The sequence below is a fragment of the Battus philenor genome, unplaced genomic scaffold (assembly GCF_028537555.1).
Source record: "Battus philenor isolate CCGP_79_NKW_IND1 unplaced genomic scaffold, ilBatPhil1.0.hap1 SCAF_105, whole genome shotgun sequence".
Taxonomy (NCBI): domain Eukaryota; kingdom Metazoa; phylum Arthropoda; class Insecta; order Lepidoptera; family Papilionidae; genus Battus; species Battus philenor.
The window spans coordinates 48-6,515 of NW_027181668.1; the positions used below are offsets into that span (position 1 = coordinate 48).

General features: G+C 21.2%; 2 pseudogenes; both read right to left on the reverse strand.

Moving 5' to 3' along the window:
* Positions 1-262: 262 nt before the first annotated feature.
* On the reverse strand, positions 263-1,881 carry LOC137927982 (ATP synthase subunit a-like; annotated as a pseudogene).
* Positions 1,882-2,024: 143 nt separating this feature from the next.
* On the reverse strand, positions 2,025-5,498 carry LOC137928013 (NADH-ubiquinone oxidoreductase chain 2-like; annotated as a pseudogene).
* Positions 5,499-6,468: the final 970 nt, after the last annotated feature.

The window sequence follows — 6,468 nt, forward strand, 5'->3', positions numbered from 1 at the left end:
ATTAAAAAAATTATAGTAATTAAAAAAAAATGAAGAGAAAATGGTATTCGTGCAGAAGATTTGGGATCAAATCCACATTCAAATGGAGAATTTTTTTCTCGATCTATAAATGATTTTTTTGATAAGATTAAGGATAAAAGTATTAAAATATTAGAAATTAATATAATTATAATAGTTAATGTTAATAATAAATTAATTATTTATATTAAATTAAATTAAACTTTTTGATTGGAAGTCAAATATACTAAATATATTATATAAATAAATTAGTTTCCTCATCAATAAATTGAAATATAAAGGAATAATCATACTACATCAACAAAATGTCAATATCATGCTGCTGCTTCAAATCCAAAATGATGATTATTAGAAAAATGGAAATTTAAATGACGGATAAGACAAATAGAAAGGAAAATTGTTCCAATAATTACATGAAGTCCATGAAATCCTGTTGCTACAAAAAAAGTAGAACCATAAATTCTATCTGCAATAGAAAAAGAAGCTTCAAAATATTCATATGCTTGTAGAATAGAAAAATAAATTCCTAATATAATAGTAATAAATAATCCTTGAGTTATTTGAGAAAAATTATTTTCTATAATTGCATGGTGAGCTCAGGTGACTGTAATTCCTGAGGTAATTAAAATAATTGTATTTAATAATGGAATTTGAAAGGGGTTAAATGGGATAATTCTAAAGGGAGGTCATATTGCCCCAATTTCAATATTAGGTGAAAGACTACTATGAAAAAAAGCTCAAAAAAATGAAATAAAGAAAAATACTTCAGAGATAATAAAAAGAATTATTCCTCATCGTAAACCTTTTGATACAAATAAAGTATGTTTACCTTGGAAAGTACCTTCTCGACAAATATCTCGTCATCATTGATATATTGTTAATAAAATAATTATGTAGCCTAAAATTATTAAATTTATGTTAAAATTGTGAAATCATTTAATTATTCCTGTAACTAAAGTTATTACTCCAATGGATCCTGTTAAAGGTCAAGGACTAAAATCTACTAAGTGGTAAGGGTGATTATTGTGTTTTGTCATTAATTAGTTTCACTAGAATATAATGTTCTAAGAATAGAAATTACATAAGATTGAATAATTGCAACTGCTGATTCAAGAATTAATAATAAAATTTGAATAAAAATTAGAAAAATTAATATATAGGAAGGTATATTAATTCCAGTATTTCTTAATAATGTAAGAAGAAGATGACCTGCAATTATATTAGCAGTTAGTCGAACTGCTAATGTTCCTGGTCGAATAATATTACTAATTGTTTCAATTAATACTATAAAAGGTATAAGAATACTAGGAGTTCCTTGAGGAATTATGTGAATAAATATATGTTGGTAATTATTAATTCAACCATATAGTATGAATCTTAATCATAATGAAAGGGAGATAGAGAGAGAAATTGTTAAATGACTTGTTCTAGTAAAAATATAAGGAAATAGTCCTAAAAAATTATTAAATAAAATAAAAGAAAATAATGAAATAAAAATAAAAGTTGATCCATTAAATCTATTAGGACCTAATAAAGTTTTAAATTCATTGTGTAATTTATTAAGAATTAAATTTCAAAAAACAAATTTACGATTGGGAATAAATCAAAATGAATATGGAATAATAATTAAACCAATAAAGGTTCTAATTCAATTTAATTGTAGATTAAATAAATTAGTTGAAGGATCAAAAATTGAAAATAAATTACTTATCATTTTCAGTTAAAATTTTTTTTAATATTTTTATTTTGATTATTATTAAAATTATTTTTATTTAAAAAAATATAATAATTTATAATATTAAATAAAATAAAGATACAAATAAAAAAAAAAAAAGATAAAATTCAATTAATGGGTATTATTTGAGGAATAAAAGAATATTACTTTAGTAATAATATAAATTTGACATATTTATGTTATAAATTTAACTAATTCTTTCATTAGAAGTAATTGCTAATTTACTATTAAGTGGTTTAAGAGACCAATACTTGCTTTCAGTCATCTAATGAAGAATAATTATTAATTCAATTAATAAAATTTTTAATAGAAATTCTTTCAATTACAATAGGTATAAATCTATGATTTGATCCACAAATTTCAGAACATTGACCATAAAAAATTCCTGGGCGATTAATATAAAGATTTCCTTGATTGAGTCGACCAGGATTAGCATCAATTTTAACTCCTAGAGAAGGGATAGTTCACGAATGAATTACATCTGTTGCTGTAATTATAATACGAATTTGATTATTTATAGGTAAGACAATACGATTATCAACATCTAATAAACGGAAATTTTTTATTTCTGAATTATTATATTGAATTATATAAGAATCAAATTCAATATTATTAAAGTCAGAGTATTCATAGCTTCAATATCATTGATGGCCAATAGATTTTAAGGTGATTAATGGATTATTAAGTTCATCTAATAGATATAAAAGACGAAGAGAAGGTAAAGCTACAAAAATTAGGGTGATAGCTGGAATGATTGTTCAAATTAGTTCAATTATTTGACCTTCTAGTAAAAATCGATTAATATAATTATTAAAAAATAAGTTAATCATTAAATATCTAACTAAAATAGTAATTATAATTAAAATAACTAAAGTATGATCATGAAAAAAAATAATTTGTTCTATTAGGGGAGATGCTCCATTTTGGAGATTAAAGTTAGATCAGGTTGCCATTTCTAAAAAAAGGATAATCCTTTATAAATGGGGTTTAAATCCATTACATATAATCTGCCATATTAGAAATTTCTTAAAATAGGAAGTTCATTATAAGAATGTTCTGCTGGAGGTAAATTTTGCAGTCATTCAATAGAAGATGATATATTAAGGGAGAATAAAATTATTCGTTTATTAATTATTGATTCTCAAATAATTAATATTATTATTATTATAGATAATAAAGAAATATAAGAGCCAAAAGAGGAAATGATATTTCAAGAAATGAAACTGTCAGGATAATCAGAATATCGACGAGGTATTCCTGCTAATCCTAAAAAATGTTGAGGAAAAAAAGTTAAATTTACTCCAATAAATATTGTAAAAAATTGAATTTTTAAAAGAAAAGGATTAAGGGAAAGACCTGAAAATAAAGGATATCAGTGAATAAATCCTCCTATAATTGCAAATACAGCTCCTATAGATAAGACATAATGAAAATGAGCTACTACATAATAAGTATCATGAAGGGAAACATCAATAGATGAATTTGCTAAAATTACACCAGTTAATCCTCCAACAGTGAAAAGAAAAATAAATCCTAAACTTCATAAAATAGAAGGACTGTAATTAATTTGTGTTCCATGTAAAGTGGCGAGTCAACTGAAAATTTTAATTCCCGTAGGTACGGCAATAATTATTGTGGCTGAGGTAAAGTAAGCTCGAGTATCAATATCTATTCCTACTGTAAATATATGATGAGCTCAAACAATAAATCCTAAAAGGCCAATTGCTATTATAGCATAAATTATTCCTAAACAACCAAAAGTTTCTTTTTTACCTCTTTCTTGAGAAATAATATGAGAAATTATTCCAAATCCAGGTAAAATTAAAATATAAACTTCAGGATGGCCAAAAAATCAAAATAAATGTTGATATAAGATAGGATCTCCTCCCAGCAGGATCAAAGAAAGAAGTATTAAGATTACGATCTGTGAGAAGTATAGTAATAGCTCCAGCTAAAACAGGGAGAGATAGAAGTAATAATAAAGCTGTAATACCTACTGCTCATACAAATAAAGGTATTTGATCGAAAGATATGTTATTAACTCGTATATTAATAATTGTTGTAATAAAATTAATTGCTCCTAGAATGGAAGAAATTCCTGCTAAGTGTAAGGAAAAAATAGCTAGATCAACTGATCTGCCTCTATGTGCAATATTAGAAGAAAGAGGGGGGTAAACTGTTCATCCTGTGCCTGCTCCATTTTCAACAATTCTTCTAGAAATTAATAAAGTTAAAGAAGGGGGTAAAAGTCAAAATCTTATATTATTTATTCGAGGAAAGGCTATATCAGGAGCTCCTAATATTAAAGGGACTAATCAATTACCAAATCCTCCGATTATGATTGGTATAACTATAAAAAAAATTATAATAAAAGCATGAGCTGTAACAATAGTATTATAAATTTGATCATCTCCAATTAAAGAGCCAGGATTTCCTAATTCAGTTCGAATTAATAAACTTAAAGAAGTGCCTAAAATTCCAGCTCAAATTCCAAAAATAAAATATAATGTTCCAATATCTTTATGATTAGTAGAATATAGTCATTTTCGCTAATAAAATGGCTGAAATATAAGCGATAAATTGTAAATTTATTTATGAGAAATAATCTCTTTTATTAATTAAGTCTTATAGTCAATAATGATGTAAAATTGCAAATTTTAAGGAGTAATTTTTTTTTTACTAAGGCTTAAAGAATTTCTTTTTTTATAATTTTGAAGATTATTAGTTTATATAACTTAAAACCTTACATAAAAAAAAAAGTTCTTAAGATTATTCCTAGTAAAGAAATTATACTTAGTAAATTAATAATAAATAATGAGTTAATTTTAGAAAAAAATTTAAATCATTTTATTTTTAGATAATTAAATATTAGTGATGAATAAACAATTCGAATATAATAAAATAATAAAATTAAACTTATTATAATAAAAATAAAAGTAATAAAAAAAAGTTGATTATTTAATAAAAAATTAATAATAATTCATTTAGGGAAAAAACCTAAAAATGGTGGTAATCCTCCTAATGATAAAAAATTAATCAGGAAAGAAATTTTAATTAAAGAATTTATGTTAATAATAAATAATTGATTAATAAAGTAAACATTTAAAAAATTAAATAAAAAGCATATAATTCTAATTAAAAATGAATAAAAAATTAAATAAAATATTCATAAGTTTTCTCTAATTATTAAAGCTGCTAATATTCATCCTAAATTATTAATTGATGAAAAAGATATAAGTTTTCGTAAAGATGTTTGGTTAAATCCTCCTAAAGCACCAATAATAGCATTGAGAATTATAATTATAATTAAAAAGTTATAATTTATATAATAAGACAATAAAATTATGGGGGAAATTTTTTGTCAAGTTATAATAATAAAACAATTAAATCATGATAATCCTTCAATAATATTGGGAAATCAAAAATGAAAAGGGGCTGATCCTATTTTTATTAATATAGAAGAATTAATTATAATAGATAAAAAATAATTAATTTCAAATCTTTTAATTATAATTATTTTAATTAAAATTGAAAATAAAAAATTAATAGAAGCAATTGCTTGAGTAAGGAAATATTTTAAAGCTGCTTCAGAAGATAAAAGATTTTTAGAATTAGAAATAAGGGGGATAAATCTAAGTAAATTAATTTCTAGTCCAATTCAACATCCAAGCCAAGAATTAGAAGAAATGGAAATTAAAGTTCTAAAAAATAGAATAAAATAAAAAAATATTTTATTTGAATTAATATTTAGGAAAATTTATAATAGGGGGATTATAAAGAACTAAAAATTCAATTATTAATATTTATATTTTAGTGTAAGAAGCACAATAATTTTTGATATTATTAGATATAGTTTGATTCTATAAAATATAATAAAGGTAGAATTCTACATTATTTATCCTATCAGAATAATCCTTTTTTTCAGGCACTTTATTTTTAAAAAAAAGGAATTACCTTTATATTTGAGGTATGAACCCAAAAGCTTAAATTTAGCTTATTTTTAATTTATTAATTTTTATATTTATAAAAATTAATGAGCAATGGTTAATAAATTATATTAAGTAAGAAAAATAAATTAAATTTAAAAGGAAATTAATTGTTAAAAAAAAAATAAATTGAATTTATTTATAATTTTTTTTTAATATATATATATATATATATATATATATATATTAAATATTTAATTAATTATTAAATTAAATATTATAATAAATATTTAAATATATTAATATAATTAATAATATAAATAAAAAATTGTATTTTATAAATAATATTATATTAATTTTATATTATTTAATTAATATAAATTGTTTATTTTATAAAATTAATTATTTAATTAATATAGAAGAAAAGAGAAAGAATAATAAATAAAATTTAATAATTTCTAATAAATATTTTAATATAAAAAAAAAAAAAAAAAAATCTATATGTCAAAATTAAATATATAAATAAATTTTTTATGGTTTAAATATTTTAATTTAAATTTGTTTTACATATAAATTTTAGTGTTAATTTTTAATTATTTTAATAATTTTAAAATTAAAATATAGTAGTAATTAAAATTAAAAATTTAAGAAATTAAGATTTAGTATTATTTAATAAATTATTAACAAATTTTGTGCCAGCAGTTGCGGTTATACAAAAAATAATTTAAATTTTATCAGTATATAATTAATATTATTTTAAAGAAAATAAATAATTAATTATTAAGTGAA